The following is a 26,502-nucleotide window of genomic DNA, read 5'->3' on the forward strand; positions in this document are numbered from 1 at the left end:
TGGCGGGCAGCGTGAGCTCCGCCTGTAATCCCTGCACTTTGGGAGGCTGGAGGCCGGATCTGAGTCAGGAGATGAGACCATCCCTGGCTAGCCCGTCTCTACTCAAACCTAAAAAAAGGTGCTTGAGCTGATGGCAGGCGCTGTAGTCAACTACTTAGGAGGCTAGAGGCAGGAGAATGGCCCTTGGACCAGGCCCGAGGCTGCAGTGAGCCGAGATGGCGCCACTGCACTCCAGCCTGGGCGACAGGTGAAGACTCCGCCTCAAAAATCACATTAGTGTTTCTATACACCAAATATTAATAGCAAACTATCTGAAAAATAAATCAAGAAAGCAATCCCATTTATAATACCTACCAAAAAAAAAAAAAGAAAGAAAATACTGAGGAATAAATTTAACCAAGGAGGTGAAAGATCTCTACAATGAAAACTATAAAATATTGAAAGAAATTGAAGACACACCAAAAATGAGAAGATACCCCATGTTCAGAGATTAAAAGAATTCGCATATCTTTTAAAAGCCCATTAACATTTCTATGGAGGCTGGGCAGAGTGGCTCATGCCTGTAATTCCAGCACTTTGGGAGGCCGAGGCAGGTGGATCACCTGAGGTCAGGAGTTCGAGACAAGCCTGGCCAACATGGCAAAACCCTGTCTCTATATAAAAATGCAAAAATTAGCCAAGCATAGTGGCAGGTGCCTGTAGTCCCAGTGACTCGGGAGGCTGAGGCAGGAGGATCCCTTGAACCCGGGAGGTGGAGGTTGCAGTGAGCCGAGATCGCGCCATGCCACTCCAGCCTAGGTGACAGTGAGATTCTGTCTCTCTCTCTCTCTATATATATATATATTTGTACAGAACCGCAAAGACCCCAAAGAGCCAAAGCAATCTTGTGTCAAAAAACCCAGATATACTACAAAGCTATAGTAAGCAAAACAGTAGAGGACATAAAAACAGACAAATGGAACAGAATAGAGAACCCAGAAATAAATCCACACACTTACAGTCAATTGATTTTTGACAAAGGTGCCAAGAACACACCTGGGGAAAGGACAGTCTGTCCAATGAATGGCGCTCAGGAAAACTGGATATCCACACGCAGAAAAACGGAAGTAGACCTTATCTCTCACCACTTAGAAAAATCAACACAAAATGGGTTAAATATGATACCTGAAATTATGAAACTGCTAGAAGAAAACATAGAGGAAATGCTTCATAATACTGGTCTTCTGGGCAAAGATTTTTGGGTATGACCACAAAAGCAACAAAAGCAAAAACAGACAAATGAAATTACACCAAACCAAAAAGCTTCTGCACGGCAAAGAAAATAACAGAGTGAAGAGACAACCAACAGAATGGGAGAAAATATTTGCGAACTATGCATCTGAGAAGGGGTTAATATCCAGAATATATTACGTAAGGAACTCAAACAGCTCAATACCAAAAACAAAAAACAAAACAAACAAACAAAAAACCTGATTTTTTAAATGGTCAAAGGGACCTGCCAACTTTTCTTCAAAGAAGACAAAAAAATGACTATCAGTTATTTGAAACAATGCTCAACATCAGTAATCATCAGGGAAATACACATCAAAACCACAATGAGAGGATCACTTGAGGCCAGAGTTTGAGACCAGCCTAGGCAACACAGCAAAACCCCATCTGTCAAAATAAAAAATTAGCCAGGCAGGGTGGTGCATGCCTGTAGTCCTAGCTACTTAGGAGGTTACAGCAGGAGGGTATCTTGAGCCCTGGAGGTTGAGGCTACAGTGAGCTATGATCACGCCACTGCATTCCAGCCTGGGCAACAGGGTGAGACCCTATTTCAAAAAAAAAAAAAAGGGGGTAGAATGGCTGTTGCCAGGGGCTGCCAGGAGGGGAAATTGAGAGGTGATGGTTAAAGGTACAAAGCTTCAGTCCTAAAAGAGAAGTAAATTTTGGAGATCTACTATACTGCATAGTGCCCACGGCTAACAATATTATGTTGTATAGTAAAAATGTGCTAAAAGAGTAGAGCTTATATTAAGTGTTCTGACCACACACAAAAGAAGAACAACAACAAAGGGGGCAGAGGACCTCTGGGAGGTGGTGGGTATGTTTACAGGTTTGATGGTAGTGATAACTTCATGGGTATATACTTATCCACAAACTCACTGAGTTCTATACATTAAACATGTACAACTTTTTATATATCAATCATATCTCAATAAAGTGATTTTAAAAATCAAAACAAACTGCTGTTAAACCTGAAAATATCAAGGATCTACTGCACAATATATTAAAACCTCTCTATCACACTCCAATTTAAAATGACTAAGGATCATGACCTAGACACACTAATCTAATGTAACAAGAGGCATCACTGCCTGGGAAACAGAAAAGTAGTAAAGAGACAGATCCTCAAATGTCATGTCTTTGGATAACAAGGAAAACTTTGAAGAAGTAGATGGAAAAACTCAACAGATCTGAAAATAAATATGTTGTTTTTAATAATAATTATGTGGTTTTTATTTTTTAAAAAATTATTGATATGTTCCCATACCAAATCCACAGAGCTTTGTTAGGCTTTTTTTTTTTTTTCAATCTAAGGGTAGTTAATTTGAATTTTCCAACAGGGTTTCAGTAAAGCATAAATGAGGAAATTACATGTATCTAGTGGATGAGAATATTTCAAGTGTATGGATTTGGATATGAAGACAGAAAGTGGAGAAAAGGCAGGTAGGGTGTATTCAGTTAGCCAAACAAACACAGTCGTGTGTTGGGACAACACTGGGATGGCTTTACACCTGGAGTATACACCAAAATAAAGAACATCAAACATGAACACTGACATTCACACTCAAGATAGTCACAACTGGATTGAGGCGGGCTAGCTCTCATCCACAGAATGCCTTTGACAGGTCTAAAAATTTTCAAAATTGTCACGAAGTTCAAAGGCAACTCATGGCTTTCATATATTTAGGATTGGAGAAACGTCTCAGGACTCTGGTCAATTCTCTTGAAGAAACCCTTAACATCTCTTTCATTTCAAACAATAACACTAGTCATAGTCACTGGACTTCAAATACAAACCAACACTGCAGAGTGAGAAGTGTGACGCAGCACAGCAGACTAAGCAGAGCACTTAGCCCGGACTCGGGGAGCTGAGCAAGGTTTCCAGAAAAACAGACCTGACACTGAGAACTGAACCATACGTGGGAGCTCACCAGGAGAACAGCAGACTGAGGCAAGAGGGACTTTCAGCCAAGTGTAGACTAACACCACAAAAGGCGATTGTTAGAATCCTGCCCAAATCAGGGACGCCTCCTTTCTCTAGGCATCTACGTTGACTTATTTTATAATAATGGAGATAAACATTTTAGGGCATCTAGAGAGAGAGCCCAGCCAAAGGAAAATTCTACTGGTGCTTTTATATTTTGATCTCGCCATTTTTTATCCCTCTGCTGGTGACTGGCCCACCTACCTAGTGTCTTCCCTTCCTCTCTCCCTCCCTCTCTTCCTTCCTTTCCCAAGGTTTTCAGGAAATCCACTTTCTTAGAAGGAAATACAGATGCCCACAACCTCTGTTGACATGTCTGGGCCACTGCTTCCAAATGAGCAGATGCTGACTCTTATTACCTCTTCTGGAGAGAGAGGAAAGGCTGTGGTGGTATCTAATTACCTCCATTACTTTATTTGTGTAAGATTCATCAGACAGGCTCTCTACTTTGTAATAAAAACATTAAAACAACACCAAGCATAACTTCTACAAAGGATTTCTCAAAAGAACCTGACAACTATTACATGTTTTCTCCCTTGTAGAAATACGTATAATGTATTTTTTGGAAGAGGGGCACACAGATCTAAGTGTGGTTTACTAATGGACAACACGTCACAGTAAAATGTCTTGCTTCTCACAAGAAAAGAAAGCATCATGATATGTTAAGTGTGAGGGGGACTTCTGGCTATAAAAGTACATTTTACCAAGACTGTCACCCTGCTCAAGCAAGTAGTAGACGGATTTAAAAGGACTTTACAAAACAGAGTAAAGACTCTGGACTTTATTCTAAGAGCAATAGGAAGCCATTGGAGGATTTGTAGCATGAAAGTGATATAATCAGATTTGTGTTTCAGAAAAATCACACAAGCAATACAGAAAATGGACCGCCAGGAGAGACAAGACCATACTATAAGACGGAAAACCATCTTACAGCAACTGAGGCCTAGTCTAGTCGCAGGAAGGTACAGAGAAAAGCACCCAGATAAGAGATGCTTACCAGGGAGAACACACCGTATTTAGTGTTTCCATCGAACACAGTGTAAAAAGGAATAGAGAGGAGGAGATAAGAGATGCTTACCAGGGAGAACACACCGTATTTAGTGTTTCCATCGAACACAGTAAGAAAAGGAATAGAGAGGAGGTAAGGACATTGCTCATGTTTCTGATTAGAGAACCAGATGTGTTACGCCACCGTACACTGAAAGGGGTAACAAAGGAGGAGGAACATACTTGGATAAAAGGATAGGCTCAGCTTAGGGCATGGTGAGTACAAGAGACCTGGGACATCTAAAAGAAGAGGTCCAATAGGCAGTGGGTGTGTGAGGAAGAGGTTAGGAAACAGGCCTGAGCTGAAGACATAGATGTAGAAACATCAACGGAGAGACAGTAGCTAAAGCCATAGAAATGGATGAGATAACCCAGGGAGGAGGAGAAAAGGACTGGGCTAAGGACAGTAGGGATATGGGAGTGAAGGGTGGCTCAGTTGGCCTGTGGACATTCAACTGAAGAAAACGTCGTGTACCCAGGGAGAAGTGGCATGAGTTCTGCTGAGATAAATCAGCAGACTGTAGCCCACCCATTCTGTTCTTAGCTGTCACTTCTAGGTTTAGTCTGCCATCTTCACAAAGACTATAGCCATCCAAAATAAATAAAAGCAGTCAAACAAACTGGCAAAATCATTGTTCTCATTTTATTTAGTAGATTTGAAGCAGACACCATCTGTGCAGCCAAGCAATATACAAATACAAGAAACCATTCTTGTACCACAAACGCAATCCAAAAGTCGTATCAGGACAGCACAGACGTACAGTAACATCAGACAGAATTTCAAAGTGCCATAAAACACAATGATTCTACCTTTTGGTTACAGGCTTTAAAAATACTATGGTATATGTGGTTTTAAGATTCTAAATTGCAGTCATGTTCTTAAGCTAGTTCGTTTTTCTATTTAAGTGCTGACAGACAAAAAATACAGTTTCAGTCTAACATGCCATTTACCCTACTTTTAACTTTATTTGAGCCTTAAGGGTACTCTTGCAAAGCAACAAAAATGTGCAGAACTGAGGTCAATTAATAACTAGTTTCCAAAATCTACTGAACTTTTAACTGTACAATATCAAAATCCCTATGATTTGTAATGAGTAACAATAAAACTTGAAATTTTTCCAGTTTTGTCTAAGATTTCCCCAAAGATAAAGAACATACTAAGAAATTGCATGTGGTTCCTCTGTATGTCACAAATATATACAGTTCTTCACTCTATTGCTAGATCCCCACATGTAGACTACATTTTAGTAAAAAGGTTCCCAATTCAGTACTGAAACTGTTATCCACATCTAATTGCCTTCTTGGAGCAAAACCTTATTTTCTGAGCCCCAGAATAGGTTTTATCCCTCAGTCAATACTTAACCCTCTGTCAAATAAAAGTTACTAACGGTATCACAAATACACTGTATCTCTGTGGCCCTGCAGTGCTCACACCCGGAATCCCAGCACTTTGGGAGGCTGAGGAAGGAGGATCGCTTGAGTCCAGGAGTTCGAGACCAGCCTGGGCAATATAGTGAGACCTCAGCTCTAAAAAACATCAAAAAATTAGCCAGGCATGATGGCGTATGCCTGTGGTTCCAGCTACACGGGAGGCTGAGGTGGGAGAATTGTTTGAGCCTAGGAGGTTGAGGCCATAGTGGGCGATGTCCGTGGCACTCCAGCCAGGCAGACAGAGTGAGACCCTGTCTCAAACGCGCACACGCACACACACACACAAAATGGTATCTCTGTACACTCAAAACTCATCTCCTCAAAGTCTATCCATGTCTATCCATCATCACTGGCAACGGATGTGTCATGGATGTCACACTTTTTACTATCAACTTAGCTTACCTTTGTTGGTATATTTTTCTGGCACTGTCTACATGAGCTGGTCCTTTCTCCCACAATATATCATGAATTTCCAGAAGTAGGGACTTTATCAGTCATTTCTTTGTAAGGGTCTGCACACAAAAGCCACTTGATATTAGTGGCCAGCCAATTCTGTGGTCTCCCCAATATAGGGAATCAAAAGGAAATAAGTTCCTTAATATCTTGTTTCATATTTAAAAATCAGCAAGTAGCATATTTACCCCACCTTCCTCACCTCAGCCTTCTATCCCTATCCACTGAAAAACTGGGATCATGAAATTTAAGCAGAAGGGAAATCTGGTAAGGATAAGATTAAGAAAAGGGAGGAAGTCTGAGGAATCCTAAATAGGGAGGAGAAAATAAGAAAGAATGATCAAAGTAAAAGTCTAAAAGGAAAATTTAAGCCAAAAATAATAAAAAAGGAATAAAATGCCTAATAAAATACCTGATGAGGCAATGTCAGGTGATAACCAAGTAAAAGAAGTCTGTAGGAAATAAATACAATTTCTTTTTGTTTTGAGACAGAGTCTGGCTCTGTCACCCAGGCTGGAGTGCAATGGCATGATCTCGGCTCAATGCAAGCTCCGATTCCTGGGTTCAAGCAATTCTCTTGCCTCAGCCTCCTGAGTATCTGGGATTACAGGCGACTGCAACCACACCCAGCTAATTTTTTTTTTTTTTTTTTTTGTATTTTTAGTAGAGACGGGGTTTCTCTTGCTCAAGTTGATCCCTAAACCACAAATGACAGGACAACTGACAATTTTAAAATCCCAGTCCAGGGATATGTGGTTATCCCACCCTGGTACTTGTTACACCAAATATTACTGCTGACTTGGGGTGCTCCCACCTCAGAATGAGAGGACCACCATCATTTACACTCACTGCCAAGAGACACATCAGCGACTGGGGGTTGGAGAGAGCCAGTGGCAAAGATATCTCTGCAGCAGGCCAAGGGCTTCACAAAATAAGTCTGGTATTGAGGTTAAAATCAAATGAAATGAAAGAGAAATAAGACAGGGGAGGACGAGAAGACCAAATACAGCATCAGAGTGGGCTCTTTCTATATAAAGGGAAGGCAAACATCTGGAATTATTTGGTGGTGAGTGCCACCAAATTTAAGACTTTGTTCCTTGCTTGCAATTATTTCTCGGTTAAGACCACACAAAGAAAAAACAGACCTAAAGGCTAGAATGATGAAAAGTGGCTAAAGTCAGTATAACAATAACCATCAAAACACACACACACACACACACAAAATTGTTAAAGTAACAGAGGAGTTAACAGTGCACACAGAATATTCCTGACTGACTCAGATTTTCACCGTAAATTCTTAAGTCAAATAAGGAAGTTGCAGAAAAATATTTATAATATAACATTTTTGTACAAAGCATTTATACGCGTAAGGACAGGAAGTCTTCAAAAATAAGTGCTGGTGCTATGAGGGATTTGTTGGGGTTTTTCGTTTTTTTGGTTCTGGGTTTTTTTTAGACAAGGTCTTGTTCTCTCGCCCAGGCTGGAGTGCAGTGGCACGACTGATAGAGGCTCACTGCAGCCTCGACCTCCTCCAAGCGATCCTCCCACCTCAGCCTCCCTAGTAGCTGGAACTACAGGCATGCACCATGCCCAGCTAATTCTTTAACTTTTTTCTAGAGCTGACGTCTCACTACGTTGCCCAGGCTGGTCTCAAACTCCTGGACTCAAGTGATCCAAAGTTCTGGGATTACAGGCGTGAGTCGCCACGCCCTGCCTGGGATTTGCTGTTGTACTTTTTCCCTGTGTTTTCCAATTTAATTGAAATAAAAATAACAACAGTCCTTAAAATAAAAGAAAAAAGGTCTTCCAAATCATTCCGTTTTTACCCTGAATTAAACGTGTTTAATTTAATGAATTTGCAAACAATGCCGTGAATGCAGAGCCCAGCTTTAGGAGAGCTGCCCCCACGAAGTGGAGAGAAGGGGCCACTGGCCAAGCCTAGTTTCATTCTGGTAGGAAAAAACACGAGTTTTAAAGAAAAATGGAAAGGTCTGAACCCAGCATCACTATTCACTAGTTCATTCAGTGAGCCAGGGCAAATGATGTGAAATTTCTGAGTGCCAACTTCCCTTCTCTTTGGGAGTGAAACAGAACCTACCTCAAAGGGCTGTTTTGAGGATTCTTGAGAACGGCTCCCACCTACGATGACACAGCCTGGTGGGGTAGGTTCCAGGGAGATCAGTGACCCTTCTGACCAAAATTATACTTTCTGTCATCTGAGGAAATAATCTGTTTTGAGAAATTCCAGAATGTAGGCTGCGTTCAGTGGCCTGCCTTCAGCCTGTGAATCCTCAGACTCACCAGTGCTCAGCAGAGCAGTGGGGTTCTGACAGCTCCGTCTAAAGCACCTGTGCCCACCTCTTCTGGGAGAGAGCACAGCAACATTCAGCACAGCAAACCAGAGCAGCCCGGCTCACACGTGAAGGCCTGCTTCCTGCCATTCTCTGTCCTACAAACATATCAGAAAGCCCAGTAGGGGTAGAAAACAGCTCTTCTGAGGGCCATACTGCAGAAGCATGGCCAGATGAATAGCATGATCACTGCAGACGCAGTTATAGACTCAGTATGCATATGACACTTTGGCAGAGTTCACATTATAATGGTTGTTTACTTCTTAGTGTAGTTTTAAAACCTTGAAGATGTCCACTACAAATTCTAGTATTCCTAAGTATGTCTTGAACCTGAAAAAGTTCAGACCCACTGGATTAAAAAAAAAGAGAGAGAGAGAGAGGGAGAGGGAGAGGTGTAAGGCAAGTATCCAGAACAGGGTTGTAGAGCCAGAATTTCTGCAAGGATGGAAAGGTTCTGGCTCTATCTGTCCATCCAATACTGTAGGCACCAGCTAGCTACATGTGGCTTCTGAACACGTGCAATATGGCTAATGCCTGAGGAAGCGAATTTTGAATTTTATTTAATTTTAATTAATGTGAATTTAAATAATCAAATGTACCTACTGACTATAGCATTGGTCAGCACAGATCTAGAACTCTGGGTTAATAACTTGTGCTAACTCACAAAGGGTGATATGCAGATGAGTGAGCTAAGCAAACAGTCCAAAAGGAAAACACACACGCACGCCAGCACCATGTTAATATTCTCCTGTAATGCATGCAGTTCACCTTGATGAAGCTGTGGTGCTAGCTTGACCTCAACCTGTCTTAGTCAGCTTAGGCTGCCATAACAAAATATCACATACGTGGTGGCTTAAATAACAGAAATGTATTTTCTCACAATTTTGGAGGCTGAAAAGTCCATGATCAAGGTTCTGGCCTATTAGGCCCCGGTGAGAGCCCTCTTCCTGACTTGTATGTAGCAACTACCTGTGTCCTCACACGACCTCTTCTTTGTGCTCATGTTGGGAGAGATCTCTCTCTACTTCTTCTTATAAGGCCACCAATCCTATCGGATTAGGACCCCACCCATATGACTTAGTTTAGCCTCAATCCCTCCCCAAAGGCCCTATCTCCAAATACAGTCCCACTGGGGGACACAGCTTCAGCTTCAACTTATGAACGGGGGAGGGGTGGACACAATTCAGGCCATAACACAACCCTTTACTCTTCCTTAACTAGCTTTCTTGTAACGAGTTCCAATATGGAAGGGAAGATATAATCAATAAAAATTTTCTCAGAACGAAAAAACAGGAGTTTCCAGATTGAAAGGGCTGACCAAGTGCCCAAGAAAACGGATGAGGAGAGATCCACACCAGGCACATCATCAAGAAACTGTAAAAACACAGGAGGGTAGAAGGAAATTAAACAAGGCCTCACAATTCTAAAGGAAAATGATTTTCAATCTGGAATTCTATATCTAGACAAACTATCAATCAAATGTGACTAGAATAACTTCACATTCAACAGGCAGCGACTAGAACTAATTCACCTCCCATACATTCTGCTTTAGGAAGATACTAAATCATCTGCTCCACACCAAGAGGAGGGAGAAAACCAAGAAAGAAAATACAGTAAACAGAAGACCCAATATCAAGAAAGGATAGAAGGATGAATGACAGTGAAGGAAAATTCCAAGGCAACTGCAAAAAAGTTTTTAAACAGGAAAGGGAGGGGTTCTTTGTATCTGCCCAGTTTTCTTCTCAAAATATAACATTTTTAAAACGCCAAAAGAATTCAAAGAAACCTCTACAACCTCTTTTTCTTTTAAAAAGGGGGCCAGGAGTGGTGGCTCAGCCTGTAATCCCAGTACTTTGGGAGGTTGAGGCAGGAGATCATTTGAGCCCAGGAGTTCAAGACTAGCTTGGGCAACATGGGGAAACCCTGTCTCTACGAACAATGAAAAAAAAAAAAAAAAAAAAGGTGAGCGTGGTGGCGTGCACCTGTAATCCCAGCTACTTGGGAGGCTGAGGCACAAGAATCACTTGAACCTGGAAGGCGGAGGTTGCAGTGAGCCAAGATCATGCCACTGTACTCCAGCCTGGGCAACAGAGCAAGACTCCATCTCAAAAAAAAAAAAAATGGAAAACAGAAGAAATAAGGCAGAGGTGAAGGCAAAAGATGCAGTCTGTTGTGTCCTTTATGCTGATGGGAACAGCCAAAGTTCCTCTGAAAAAGGTATCACCATATCAACTATGTGCTTCCACAGTTACCAACTTTAGATTACAATATGGTACTTGACAATGGTTGGCTTCAATTCTCCTTACTAGAAAACTAACAAAATTTCAAAAGCAAGTTTAAACAAGAGAAATTCAACTGTCTTTTGATAAATGCTCTCTCTCTTTAATAGAGCACTGAGGATAGCTTACAAACAGTCACTTAATTGCTCTATTATCCAATTTAGAGGCCTCCCCAAAAATCCAACAAAAAAAAATTCAGTAAAGGCAAATGGGATATTTTAACGCAATTACCAATAAACAAGCAAACAAAACAAAACCACCCCACATGTACAGCCATGCACAAGAATCAGGCCAAAGCCCAGTTACCCAGCGCTTCCAGTGGACCCCTGCATACTCTTAAATTTGACAAACATCATATAAGACTTAATTGGAAATCAGAGCAGAGAAAGTAACTTTAGAAATGACTATATGGCCAAAATGATACCTCACCAGATGTCCCACTAAGTGGAAACGAAGAAGAAAAAAAACAGATTAAGACTCGTACAGGTTTTGAATGCTTGTCCTAGCTTGTCTAGATGAAAGACCAGACCACAAAAAATGTGCTTCGAATCACTTTAGAATAAAATTATTTCCTTAACTGCAGCATTCTAAAATGTCACACTAATACAATCCTTAAAACAGTAACTATTTTTAGCATCCTTTTATTTTTTAATTGAACAATGCAATTGGATCCCATTAACAGTTAATTTTTCCCATCTTTAATTCTAACAAACTCATTTAAGTTAAATGACCATAAACACTAAAAGACTTATATTGTATTTCTGCATTCCTACAATTCAAAGGCAACAGGATCACATGTTTTCAGGCTGTGAAAATACACGCCATACATCAGCTAAAAGTATATTTTATTCCAAAATTAGGAGTGAAAACAAAGCCCGCAAAGAAATGACTTCTCAGCCTTGAATTCGGTGGCATTAATATTAATGACAATCCCGCTCATCTCAAAGGCATGTCTTAGAGTGTTTATGTTATGAAAACTGGGTCTGGAATGTCATCTTCAGTAAATTTGAAATTGTTTAACCTGAGGTTTTGCTAGATTTGTAACAGCTGCACTGGTGTTTACAACTGTAATAAGGTCTTGACAGCATGGCACTCCTTTACACATTTTTTAGATCTGGTTGGCACAAACATGTACTGATCAACAAAAATGAGTTTGGTATCTCTCTATAGCTACATGTTTAGTCAGAATAAAGTTTTGTTTTGGATTAACATTGTACCATAAATGCATCAAGGACCCTCAGAAGTTTTACGGTATTGGTTACAGAAGAACAGGACAAAAACTTCCATTCATATACAAACATTTGGAAAATGACTCAGCTTGTGTTTGTGAAATCTGAATTTTGTTTGGGGAAAAGACATGTGTATCAAACACACTGTGGATCTGATTTGCTTGCCGGCATTCGCTGAGGGTTTCAGGGCACGTTACCAGGCAGAAACTGGCTGGGCAGTATTCAGAGATTACATTGCCCCTAATGCCCCTATTTACACAGTAGAGAGACGCAACCGAAAGCCTGCGAGAGACTTGCATAAGAATGCTTCAATAGGAAGCTTCAGCCACCCCTGGACATCGAACTATTGGTGCAACCAAAAGAGCACCAGGCAGGAGTTAGTTTCCCTGGGTTACAGTCACCAGCCTTGCCGTTAAACTCAGTTTCCTTCTCTGTGAACACTCCAAAGAGAAGGTATTATTTAAGGCAAATGTTTTCTGCTAAAATCAGTTGGGTTTGGGTAACCAGAAATACCCGGCTCTTTTGATGACTGAAAAGGTTATCATCTCATAACAATGAAGACACATTTAAAAGCTGCACACACGATTAACCCAAGAAGCTCATCAGCAGCCATCCTCTGGGTGATCTCTGGGGAATTCCTGAATTACGAGCCAAAGTAATTTTTTTTGAAAAAGCTTCATTCTATTTTTCTTTTCTAATTTTTATTTTATTTATTTTTTTAGACGCAGGGTTTCCCTCTGTCACCCAGGCTGGAGTGCAGTGGTATGATCACAGCTCACTGCACCCTCAACCTCCCAGGCTCAAGCGATCCTCCCACTTCAGCCCCGCAAGCAGCTAGGTCTGCAGCTGCATGTCACCACGCTCGGATAAATTTTGTATTTTGTGTAACATGCTTTCGCCATGTTACCCAGGCTCGTCTTGAACTTGTGGGCTCAAGTGATCCGCCCAGCTCTGCCTCCCAAAGTGCTGGGAGTACAGGTGCTCAGCCCTATTTTTCTTTTTTTAAAATGCCCATCTTACCTTAGCATATATGGTTATTGTGAGAATCCCACAAAATCTACACGAAAATACTTTGGAAAGTACAAAGCACTTTTAATAGGGTCATTACCCAAAGTAATGTTAGAAATAAATTAAGAAACCAAAAGAAGTAGTTTAAAAAAATGCTTATAAAACCAAAATCAACAGAACAAAAAGCTCTGATTTATAAAGGGTATATAGTATCTTACTGCTCCAGAATAATAATAATCTTTTCTACAGATAAGAAACTTAGAAGTCACCAGAGAACCCTGATTAGTGCAGTAATTTCCCAAGTATGACAAATTTGTTCTGATCTGTCCACTTTTTTCTAAGTGTTAGTTTAACAACTGAATGCATTTCAAAATTATTCAAAACTTAGTAAATTACTTTAGACAAAGGTCATAAATTCGAATGTCCACAACAGATAAGTTAAATGACTAAGCAATTAGACAGGCTTGCGGCAACTCAAAAACAGCACTGTCCAAAGAAGACAGCCAGGGGGTATAGCTCAGTGGTAGAGCATTTGACTGCAAAGAAGACAGTCAGGATTTCACTCCTGCCAGTTGCCGCTGGAAGGGAACTCAGACTTGGAGTTGCCCGACTGCCTGTCTCAGTCTGTTTTGTGCTGCTATAGGAGAATAGGTGAGACTCAGTGATTTACAAATAACAGAAACGTACCAGTTCCCAGTTCTGGAGGCCGGGAAGTCTAAGACTGAGGGGTCACATCACAATGGAAGGCATCACACAGTGACAGAGCACCAGAGGGCCAAACTCGCTTTTATAACAAACCACTCCCATGATAACAATATTAATCCATTCATGTTCATCAGTGGTACCTCAGTAACAATATTTTTAAAATAATACATAGTCATTTCGTCATAGCCACCTTGGCCACAAAACAACATAGCCTAAAGTGGTTCTGACCAAGTACCAGAATATTTTCAAACACTTGTCCTATTTTCACCATTTTGCCTCAAAAATAGATAATTTCTTAAAAACTCAAATTATTTTTAAAGTAAACAACTTCGGCTTTAAATTTTAAAACTTAGTTGTTTTATTTTTAAATGAAACAACTGCTCGTGTGTGTGTGTGTGTGTGTGTGTGTGTGTGTGCACGCGCACAATGGCCCAATCTCAGCTCACTGCAACCTCTGCCTCCCGAGTTCAAGCGATTCTCGGACCTCTGCCTCTCAAGTAGCTGGGATTATAGGCACGCACCACCATAACAGGCTAATTATTTTTGTATTTTTATTAGAGACAGGTTTCACCATGTTGGCCAGACTGGTGTCTAACTCCTCACCTCAAGTGATCCACCCACTTTGGCCTCCCAAAGTCCTGTGATTACAGGCAGGAGCCACCTTGCCCAGCTGACCTGCATCCTTGATCACCTGGACTCAATTGATCCACCTGCCTCAGCCTCCCGAAGTGCTGCGATTATAGGCATGAGCCACCACATCCGGCCTAGACTTAAATTATTTTAAAACCAAAAAGACTTAGTACAATTTTAGGCAAACATTAGATGAGTACAGCACACACGTGTAGAACTAAATAAAGATACCGGAAACTCTGATATAATGAAACAAATTTCTAGCTTTTAATACCTTCAAAGGAATGTCACTACCAAAATTCGAGATATTTTTAATGGCAGGCACAGTGCCTGCCTCATGCCTGTAGTCCCAGCTACTTGGGAGGCTCAGGTGGGAGGATCACTTGAGCCCAGGAGGTCAAGACTGCAACGAGTTATGATTGCACTACTGCACTCCAGCCTGGGGGACACAGTGAGATGCATCTCTAACAAAGAAAAAGATACTTGTATTGCACTTTTCTTCCTTACAACTTCAGACTATAATAAAACTGATTTTAAGATAAAATAAAATCAATCATATTATACTATTTCATATAAAAATATTTGCATGTTACTCCTAAAACTGGCTGCATAGTTTCAAAAAGTCACCACTAATCAAAATACTTATCATCAAGTAAAACTTTCAGTAGCTTTGACAATTTTTTAGCATAATGACTAAAAAGTCGAATGGTACTAGTCAGAATCAGAAACATAAGATATTCTTTTGGGTGCCAAATACTGCAGAAAATACTATGTCATAAACAAAATGCATGCTGTTACACCACTAATACAGGGTTACTCACTTTTATGGCCTATGATTAGAAATTCCTAGCTAACAGCTTCAAGCAAAAGCAGCAATTCGATATCATTTGTACAAATCTATGTTTTATATAGTGTTTTATTATAACCTTTGCTATGTAGCGGTAGATAGGTGAAGGAATCATTACAATCCATGTTGGACAAGGTCATGTTTGGGTACACCAAATTCAGAAAGCTAGGGCTAAATATAACTGATTCCTTCAGACAAGTGTCTTACCAATCAATTACAATGTATAATCTGCATATATTGTAAATTACCAAATACACACTAAGAATTACAAAATTATACTATATCACCTAGGATGCCTTTGGTTTCTAGTAATTGAAAACCCAACTCTATTCATCAAGATAAGCTAAGCTACGATGTAGTAACTTTTTTCTCATACTGTATGTCCAATATGTTACGTGGGACATACGTGTTTGTGGGGTGGGGCCGGCGTTCTACTCCACAGTCACTCATGGATCCAGCATGACAGGTGCTCAGACATCTCAACACCTAGCCTCTATAATCACCACCGCAAAAAGGAGAGACAGCTAGGTCAGGAATCTGCTACTAAATGCTTCTACCTGGAAACAACCTGCTTAAAACCTATTGGCTAGAACAATCACAATGTCCTACCTAGTTGCAAATGAACTGGGAAATGTGAGGGAAGATATAAATATTTAGTAAGCATTAAATGTCCCTGCTGCACCAAGCAAAACCAGCTAAAACAATAACAGGAGGCCAGGCATGGTGGCTCACACCTCTCATCACAGCACTTTGGGAGGCCCAAGCAGGAGGACAGCTTAAGGCCAGGAGTTCAAGACCAGCCTAGGCAACATAGCATGACCCTGTGTCTACAATAATAATAATAATTAATTAGCCAGACACTGTAGTGCACACCTGTAGTCCTAGTTACTCAGGTGGCTGAGGTGGGATGATTGCTGGAGCCCAGGAGTTTGAGGCTGCAGTGAGCTATGATCATGCCACTGCACTCCTGGTTGACAGGGCAAGACCCTGTCTCAAAAGAGAAAAAAAAGCGGGGGGGAATTTGTTGGTTCAAGAAACTGGCAAGTCCAAAAACAGAGAAGACTTCACAGTTGATCTCTCTCTCCATCCTGCTTCCCTCATGATAGCAAAACAGCTTTAGCCATTACAGAAGTCACATCACATCCATACCACCCAAAAATAGAGAACATACTTCTGTTCCAGCATTCCAAGTAAGAGACGGACCTCAGATATATTCAGACTAGACTTGCTTGAGCTTATGCCCAACTCTAACCCATGACTGTGACAAATCAACAAAACAGACTCCTTAAACCCATCAAAGTCCACCCCCAGGAGCTAGAGGTAGGATCAGTGTTCCCCAGAGCCCACACAATCGGGACTACTAAACCCCCAGGAGCTAGAGGTAGGATCAGTGCTCCCCAGAGCCCATACAATCGTGACTACTAAAAGAAAATCTAGGGTATGTTACGACAGAGAAGGGAGAAAAGGATGCTGGCACTCAACAGACATCAATGCAGTTATATAATAAAAAAGAATATACCCTAAAGAAGTTGGTTAAGAGTTGTGGAAACAGGCATATATACGTAAGGCAATAATATGAACTGCAGTGCACAAGGACAGAGGAAAAGTCAAAATGCATAACCACAAATGGTCATCAATAAATAAGGAGTTGGCCAGGCGTGGTGGCTCATGCCTGTAATCCCAGCACTTTGGGAGGCCGAGGCAGGCGGATCACGAGGTCAGGAGATCGAGATCATCCTGGCTAACACGGTGAAATCCCGTCTCTACTAAAAATAAAAAAAATTAGCTGGGCGTGGTGGCAAGTGCCTGTAGTCCCAGCTACTCAGGAGGCTGAGGCAGGAGAACGGCGTGAACCCAGGAGGCGGAGCTTGCAGTGAGCCGAGATCGCACCACTGCACTCCAGCCTGGGAGACAGAGCAAGACTCTGTCTCAAAAAAAAAAAAAAAAAAAAAAATCAGGAGTTAACAAGGAAATCTGTTGAGTACTGCAATTGAATGTACAAGCATAATTACAAAAATAGGATTAGGCTAAGTACGAGGCCTTATAATGTGATTGCTTTAAATAAACAACAACAACCAACAAAAACAAAATGACAACAAAAAGGAACCAGCCCCATAGGAAGGTGTTGGAAGTCACTAAGGTAAATGGCACCTCTAAAATCTTACAAAAGAAACAAAAGTGGCTGGCAAGTCCATACCTTTGAACGGACCCAGGTAAAGAAGGAATCACAGACAAAGTCATAGCCCCCACCACCACCTTTTTTTTCCCCCCAGAGATAGGGTCTCACAATTTTGCCCAGGATAGACTTGAACTCACAATCTTCTAGCCTCAGCCTCCCAAATAGTTGGAACTACAGGTGCACAGCACTGCACCCAGCCAAATTCATACTGTTTAAATAAAGTCGCCTCTGAATCTGTGTGTGTGTGTGTGTGTGTGTGTGTGTGTGTGTGTGTGTGAAAAACCGCAGCCTCAAACTGTCTTATGGGTAGTCACCAGAGTAACAGATCTCAGATTCCACTAAAATAGCTAAATGTACATAAAATGTTTATATTATACATAAAATGTTTCTGAATTACAAAAGCGTCATTGGGGCTCTAGAGGAAAATGAAAACACAAGTTCCAGAAATCTGAAAAAAGAAAAACAGGGGTGAAAGATAATGAGAAGTATAGTCACATCTAGTCAGGTCATCTGGGAACCTTCCACTGGATGCCATAAGGCCAACCACAGTTCTAACCTGTCCTCTTCTCCCCTCCTAATTCCTGACCCCACTTTCCATGATAATCTGTTTCTAATTTGCAAAGGCATGGAAAGGCAGTTTCATCACTTCATAAAAGCCTGACACGCTCTCACACAAACGTGTCTTTTGCCACGTGGAAGTGGGAGTAACCTTAGGATTAACTTTCACAATTCAAGAAAATGAAGAGACTAAATACTCTCACCACTCGTGATTTATTGAGGAATGTCAGAGCAAAGGTGATAAATCAGTCTGGGTCCAGTCAGTAAAAAGAAACCGCATAATAATTTGAATAAAGAAAGTCAACTATAAAGAATTATTGCTGCTGTTGTCATTTTTTTCTTTTTAGAGAGAGGATCTCACTCTCGCTTAGGCTGGAACGCAATGATATAATCATGGCTCCAAGCAGCCTCGACCCCCTGGGCTCAACGATCCTCCCACATCAGCCTCCGTAGTAGGTGGAACTACAGGCACGCACGCACACACCACCACTCCCAGATAATTTTGTGTTTTCTGTACAACAGGGATTTTGCTATGTTGCTCAGGTTTGTCTCAAACTCCCAGTCTCAAGTAATCCTCCCAAGTCCTACGGCCTGCCAAAGTGCTGGGATTACAGGCATAAGTCACCATGTCCAGTCAAGAACTATTCACTGTAACAGGACTGGAGTAACAAGGTGTTGGCTAGTCAGAAGTAAACAGAATTCTACAAAACAGAGGAATAGCAGATATAAGAAGCCACTGCCCCTAGGGCTGAGGCGGGTGCCCTAAGGAAAAATACCCGCTTCTTCCCAGAAAGGGGACCAAGAACTTTTTGGAGGGAGCACAGCCATGGCTCACTGAATAGGAGAGAGGTCTCTGTGGGTGCTGCACCAGCACAACTTGCTAGAAAACCACCTTTGGTAACCTGCCAGAAATCCATCCTCTAGGGCGCCAGGAAAAGGTGTTCACAGGGAGCTGTCCCACAGAGACTCAGTTACAAAATTGCTTGAAGGGGATGCTGGGGCACACAGCTGACCACTGGGCGCGGCTGATCACAGCGCACTACAAGAGCCTGTACTGGGGAAGATGCACACCACAGAAGCCGGCGCTGCAGAAGCACCTATGCCAAGGACCCAGCGCTGGAGATGTGCACACGCCTGCGAACAGGCGCTGGGGCGGCACCCAAGCCCGGCAGCCAGCGCTGGGGAAGCGGCACACCCCAGGGAGGTAGCGCTGGCAAAGCACACTCACCAGGAGTGGGCGCTTAATTAAAAGCCCGCACACACTCCGGGAGCTCAGCACTGGAGAAGCGTCACGTGTGTACATGGGAACTAGTGCTGGAGAAAGTGCGTGGGAGCTGGCGTTGGAGAAGGCGCGCGCGCACGTGCACAAGCTCGCTCTGGAGGAGTCACGGCCACGCGCGTGTACGACAACCTGCACTGGAGAAGTCACATGCACGCGTGCACTGGAGAAACTGAATTTGTAATTTTAAATTTCACTATAAAGAAATATCCACGGCTGGGCGCGGTGGCTCAAGCCTGTAATCCCAGCACTTTGGGAGGCCGGGGCGGGCGGATCACGAAGTCAGGAGATCGAGACCATCCTGGCTAACACGGTGAAACCCCGTCTCTACTAAGAATACAAAAAATTAGCCGGGCGTGATGGCGGCGCCTGTAATCCCAGCTACTCGGGAGGCTGAGGCAGGAGAAAGGCGTGTGCCCGGGAGGCGGAGCTTGCAGTGAGCCGAGATCGCGCCACTCACTCCAGCCTGGGAGACAGAGCGAGACTCCGTCTCAAAAAAAAAAAAAAGGAAATATCCATGAACTGATGACTTTGTGAGTGAATTCTATCAAACATTTAAAGGAAAAAATACCAATCCTTCACAAATTCTGAAAAAATAGGAGGGAACACTTCCCAACTCATTCTAAGATGCCAGTATTACGATAATACCAAAGCCAAAGACATCACAAGACAAAATATTACTAATATTACTCATGAACATAATATAAAAATCCTAAACAAAATATTACTAAACCAAATCCAGCAATACGTAAAAAGGGTTATATAACACGACCAAATGGGATTTAGAATGTAAGGTTAGTATAAATACACGAATCAGTTAATAAATCATATTGATAAAGGAATAAAACCAGTCATCTCAATAGATGCAGAAAAGCAACATTTCTAACATTTGTTCACAAGAATTCTCAACAGTCTAGTAATAAAAGGAAAATCCTTCAAGCTGATAAAGTGCATTTATGAAAAACTTACAGTTAATATCGTATCTAACAGTAAAAGATTAAATGTTTTCCCCCTAAGATGAGAAATAAGTTAATAATATACACTCCATGTCTATTCAGCAAACTGCTGGAGGGTCGAACCAGGCAAAAAATAATCAGGCAAAAAAGAAATTAAAGGTATCTACATGGAAAGAAAAGAAGTAAAACTGTCTTTATTGGCATGATGCCGTATGTAAAAAATCCTCTGTAATTCACAAAAAACTGGAAGTAATCATCAAGTTCAACAACGAAGGTTGTAAGATACAAGATTAATAAATCAAGTGTATGTTTATATACTAACAACAATCCATAATGAAATTTTAAAAATAATTCGGCTGCTCGGCTGCTGTCTATGGAGTAGCCATTCTCTATTCCTTTGCTTTCTTAATAAACTTGCTTTCGGCCGGGCGCTGAAAGCAAGATTACTGGGTTACAAAGATTACAAAGTGCTGGGATTACTCACACCTGTAATCCCAGCACTTTGGGAGGCCAAGGCGGGCGGATCACGAGGATCACGAGGTCAGGAGATTGAGACCAGCCTGGCCAATACGGTGAAACTCTGTCTCTACTAAAAATACAAAAATTAGCAGGTGCTTGTAGCCCCAGCTACTCAGGAAGCTGAGGCAGAAGAATCACTTGAACCTGAGAGGCAGAGATTACAGTGAGCTGAGATCATGCCACTGCACTCCAGCCTGGGCAAACACAGAGGGACTCTGTCTCAAAAAAAAAAAAACAAAAAAAAACAAACAAACACTTGCTTTCGCTTTATCGATAAAAAAATTTTAATGAAATTTTAAAAATTCAATTCACAACACCATCAAAAACACTTCAAAATTAATTTACAAAAGGGCAAAATTTGTACACTGAAAATTACTAAATATTGCTGAGAGAAATTAAAGATCTCAACAAATGGAAAGAGATTTCATGTTCACGGTGAGATGGCAATTCTCCCCCAAATAGTTATGCAAAATTAAATGCAATTCCTACAAAGTCTATCACAGCATGGTTTTTTGAAAAAAATGACAAATTGATACTAAACTTTATATGGAAATGTAAGGAACCCTGAACAGCCAAAAGAATTTTGAAAATGAAGAAAAATATTAGATAACTTATACTACCTTGATATGAACTTATAAACATACACTTGATTTATTAATCTTGTATCTTACAACCTTCGTTGTTGAACTTGATGATTACTTCCCGTTTTTTGTGAATTACAGAGAATTTTTTACATACGGCATCATGCCAATAAAGACAGTTTTACTTCTTTTCTTTCCATGTGGTACCTTTAATTTCAAAACTTACTATAAAGCTGCCATAATCGAGACAGTGTGATGCTGATATAAAAGGCATACAGGCCTCTTGCCCTCAGTCCCGTATTAAACTTGAGTTAGAAGATGCCAATCTCAAAATGAAGGCAAAACCATTGCCTGCTAGCCCCCAGTCCAACTTCGGTGGCCAATCTGAATTATCATTTTTTTTTTCCAGACACGGTCTCAGTCTGTTGCCCAGGGTGGAGTGCAGTGGTGCAATCACAGTTCACTGTGTCCTCGACCTCCTGAACTCAGGTGATCCTCCACCTCAGCCTCGGGACTAGCTGAGACCACAGCCCCACTCACTATGCCCGGCTAATTTCTTAACTTTTTGTAGAGACAGGGCTCTCTCTGTTGCTCGAGCTGGACTCGATCTCCTGGGATCAAGTGATCCTTCCACCTCAGCCTCCCAAAGTGCTGGGATGACAGGCATGAGCCACCATGCTCTGCTTGTTATCTGAATTGTCTTTCCTTCTCCACTTTTGCATTTTTATTAAAACACTGCAAAAATTGAATGTACTTCTCCTGTCTGTATTCTTTCACATTAAGTCAATCACTCAAGATCCATAAACAAGACAGAGAACACACATATCCCAGTCTAAAATAAAACTTTTTAAAATCATTTGGTGCTCATTTCCAGCCTGATTTGAGGCCCTACCACTACCAACTTGGAACTACCACCCATGTGAGTTTCCTCTGGCTCTCTCCATGGCCCAGATAATCAATCCAACTTTCTACTGGACAGGCTGGTCTCCCTGTAGCTGGTTTTCATAAACACGAAATTCGTATAATTGTTATTGGAACTACTAGCTGAAATATGGAACTCGTTAAAAGTGCCATTTATTTTCAAATGTACATGCACAGTTGCACATACAGGCAGCAACACATCCTCCACATCCAGCCAATCAATCAAGTTAATGCTTTTTATTAGAGAACAGAACAAAAAATACCAATATAGAGCCTGCTTGTCTTTTCTGAGGTCTTGGTAAATGTTTTTCAAGAAATCAAGAGAAAATATGACCGGATAAAGCAAAAATAAATTCGAATGTATAATATACAAAGTATAATTAGTCCAATTCTCAAGAAGCAGGATCTTTTACTGGGGGTAGTGAGCTGCTGAAAAAGACCTCTGATATATCTAGGAAAACAAATTCTTTTTTGATGCAGCCTTTCTTGTGTATGAATAATGTATATGAGTGCTTATTTCCAGGTGACTCTGGTACAGCACATTACATTGAAACACCAATTTAAGTTTAACGTATAAAGTCGCAATGAACATGTTTTCTATCTAAGCTTATGTAATGAATGATCTCAACACATGGTATGAATTCTATCGCTTGTAACAACCCTTGAGGGGAGTAAGAAGAAAACGATCTGTCTGAGGGCATATCACTGACAGTGATTGACAGCCACAAAGAGCTGAAGTTGGGTGGCCCGAAAGTGCTCTGCTCATTTGATAAATGCTAAGTCAAATCACATCACAGTTTAGATGCATTAAACGGGGCACAGGTTAGAATAAAACCAGGTGCCGGGGGGCGGGGGGGGTTCCAAGTTTCACATTAGAACAAAAGTCCAGGCACATACAGGTCTTTGCTAGAAAACTCCTTGGCCTCTTCCCTGAAGATTCTGGTGCCCAATTTCCCATGTTACAAAACTCCAAATCTTTTCCCCCATTCGCTGCACCGGACACGCAAGATTACAGAGGGTTCGTAGTTGCAAACGCACCCACCTAAAAAATTTAAAAGAGCAAAACCAACCAACAAACAGCACCTGAAAAATCTCTCACGGGCTTCGAAGGAGATGTGGCCTGGCGTCCACAAAAAGAGCGAAGGGCAGACACTGGCCCCCGCGAACCCGCCTCCCTCCGGGAAGGAAAGGCGGAAGGCGGGAGGGGAACACCGCGCCCCTCCCGGCGCCCCGGCGACTCGGGCTGGGGGGCAGGGGTGCGAGGGCCGGGGAGGACGAGGCCCGCCGTCGAGGGCGACCGGCTCAAACGGGCGAGCTTTTCACGGCTGCCACGGGTCCGAGGCGGAGAAATTCACCTTCGCTCCTGTCCTTCGAAGAGGACATAGCTGCCTGCGCTCAACGAACAAAAACCACCAAAACGCCGCTCCCGGCTCCCGCCTCCCCGGGGGCTCCCTCCGCGCGACCCCAGCGCCGGCTCCCGCCCCGGCTCGCCCCGCCCCGGCCCCGCCCCGCCCCGCGGGCTGGCACCGCCCGCCACCTCCCGCCTCAGCCTCAGCCCCGGCCTCAGCCTGCGCCGGCGGGAACCCCTCTCGCCCACCGCGAGGCCCGCCGCGCCCACCCGCTCTCGCGAGCCTTCCCGCGCCCCTCGCCGCCTCCTCCCGCTCCGCCGCTGACGTGTCGGCCAGACCCGCGGGGAAGCCTCCGCCCTCGCCGCCTCCTGCGGCCTGCCGCTTACCGGGTGGTCCTCGCGGGAGCTGCTTCAGCAGTTTGGGCAGCGGCGGAAAGGAAGCCACCGCCCGGGACCTGTGGCTTGAAAATTTGGCTTTGCCTCGGATTGGCTTTTTGTTTTGAGGGTTTTGGAATTTTCCCGCGGTGGCTCGGCGGCGGGGCTGCGCGCGCACACGTGTGAGCGGTGCATTCTGGGGCCTGGCGAGCGGCCCCGCGCGCTCCCGCGGCCTCGCGGGAAAATTCCGACGAATCTCGGGTCCGTGGGGCGGGGCGGGCGCGTCCGGGACGCTGGCGGAAGTGGGCCCGGCTGGGGCGGGCGCTGGGTGCGCGGAGTCGGTACCGCTCGGGTGTTCCCGGGCTCGCGAGGTGGCCCCGCGGGGAGCAGCGCCCGCGTAGAAGGGGCGCTGGCTTCTTCCATGGTCTGTTCAAAGTGTAGGGGAGATAAAACGGAAATTACTTCTTTGGAAGAAAAGTTGAGTTTTTGTCAACGGGGTAAAACCTCTAAAGATTGTCTAACTGCGTTCTCAACGACACCCACAAAAAAGCCATCTTCAGTTAATGATTTCCCCGGCCGCGCGTCAGTTCCATCCAGTGTGTGGTCGGGTTCAAGTCAGTTCAACGCTGCACTTAAACCACCCAAACAAATACTAATAGAATTGTCTCCAAACTCCCGTTTATGACAATGGGCATTAGCTTGTCTTGGTGAATTCTCTTTTCAACTAGAATCTGACGAATTAAGCTTTAAAATGCCTTAAATCAATGCCTCATAACCATAAATCATAATCATAAAACTACAGCTTGGGCCGGGCGCGGTGGCTCACGCCTGTAATCCCAGCACTTTGGGAGGCCGAGGCGGGCGGATCACGAGGTCAGGAGATCGAGACCATCCTGGCTAACACGGTGAAACCCGTCTACTGGCACAAACAGCGAGGCGTGGTGCAGAGCACCTGTAGTCCCAGCTTCTCGGGAGGCTGAGGGCAGGAGAGATAAGCGGGGAACCGGGGCTGGCGGGCTTGCAGTGAGCTGAGATCCGGCCACTGCACTCCAGCTGGCCCGGCAAGCCGAACTCCGTCTCAAAAAAAGGCTGGGGGTGGCTCCCGCGCCTGTAATCCCAGCACTTTGGGGAGGCCCGAGGCGGAGGATCCGCGAGGTCAGGAGATGAGACCATCCTGGCCAGCCGCGGTGAAAACCCGTCTCTACTGAAAACACAAAAAACAACCCGAGGCGTGGTGGTGAGCCTGTAGTCCCAGCTACTCGGGAGGCTGAGGCAGGAGAATAGGCGGGAACCCGGTGGTACAGTGAGCGCTGAGATCGCACCACTGCATTCCAGCCTGGCGACAGAGGGAGACTCTGTCTCAAAACAAACCAAAAAACTACAACTTCACATATACGTTCAAAACACACTACAGGTGGGGTGGGGTGGCTCACACCCCTAATCCCAGCATTTTGGGAGGCCGAGGCAGGTGGATCACCTGTGGTCAGGAGTTTGAGACCAGCCTGGTCAACATAGCAAAAAACCGTCTCTACTAAAAATACAAAAATTAGTGTGTACTCCCAGCTACTTAGGAGGCTGAGGCAGGAGAATTGCTTGAACCCAGGAGGTGAAGGTTGCAGTAAGCCAAGATCGCACTACTGCACTCCAGCCTGGGCAACAAAGCGAGACTCCGTCTCAAAAAACACCACCACAAAGCTATGTGTGCTTGTAATAAAAATAGCTCTCAAGTATTTAAACACTTCCAACTATTCCTATGGTGAAGAAATACCCATTTTACCAATGAATACTTTCAATTCAGAGACTAATTTGCAGAGGTTATACATTTGTAAGTGATACAATAAGTATGTAGCATAGCGGTAGCAACAATCTTTTTAAGAATTAAAGGTAGTTACAAAAAGGAACCGATCCAGAGGTTGAGACAAAACTGGCAGAATCTGCAACTGCATTAAGGAATTCGGTGTTTAAATCCATTCTTGAAACTATTCCCTGCCAGTTAAGGAAGTCCGTGCTTTTTGATTGTTTTTTAATTTTAGATTCGGGGGCGGGTACATGTGCTTGTTTGTTACATAGGTATATTGTGTAATGTTGGGGATTAGGCTTCTGGTGTACCTGTCACCCAACTATTGAACATTGTACCCAATAAGTAATTTTTCATCCCTCACCCCCCTCCCACCCTCTCCTTCCCTTTTTGGAGTCCCCAGTGTCTTGTTATTCCCATTCTTATGTGCATGTATACCTATCGTTTAGCTCCCACTTATGAGAACATGCAGTATTTGATTTTCTGTTTCTGAGTTTGCTCACTTAGGATGATGGCCTCCAGCTCCATCCATGTTGCTGCAAAAGACGTGACGTGATTTCATTCTGTTTTACAGCGGAGAGGTCGATGCGTTTCTGATGTGTGCATAGTGTGACGTGGATAAATCAAAAGCAAGTCCTGGGTAGGGAGATACATGCCTGAGGGGCACGCATCGTGGCACCTTGACCATGAGAAAGTCACCTCTGTGGTAACAAATCGAGAGTGAGCTAGTGTTTAAGTTCTGCATTTACCAGCAA

At 43.2% G+C, this 26,502-nt stretch overlaps 1 protein-coding gene across 10 annotated transcripts in view; it reads right to left on the minus strand.

Moving 5' to 3' along the window:
* The window catches only part of FANCC (FA complementation group C), a 224,328-nt gene that overhangs the window by 191,915 nt on the left and 5,911 nt on the right, over positions 1-26,502 (minus strand). For 3 of the 10 annotated variants that reach the window (XM_003912008.5, XM_031654791.1, XM_021927883.2), the window contains exon 1: positions 23,962-24,142. The exons of 2 other annotated variants lie outside the window; for them this stretch is intronic. The gene's annotated coding sequence lies outside the window, so the exon portion shown is untranslated. Of the gene's footprint in view, positions 1-23,581; positions 23,701-23,961; positions 24,143-26,502 lie in introns of those variants that run through there. 5 more of the 10 variants (XM_031654793.1, XM_031654789.1, XM_031654797.1 and 2 more) reach the window with 3 other exon arrangements.

This window comes from Papio anubis, chromosome 13 (assembly GCF_008728515.1).
Source record: "Papio anubis isolate 15944 chromosome 13, Panubis1.0, whole genome shotgun sequence".
Lineage (NCBI taxonomy): Eukaryota > Metazoa > Chordata > Mammalia > Primates > Cercopithecidae > Papio > Papio anubis.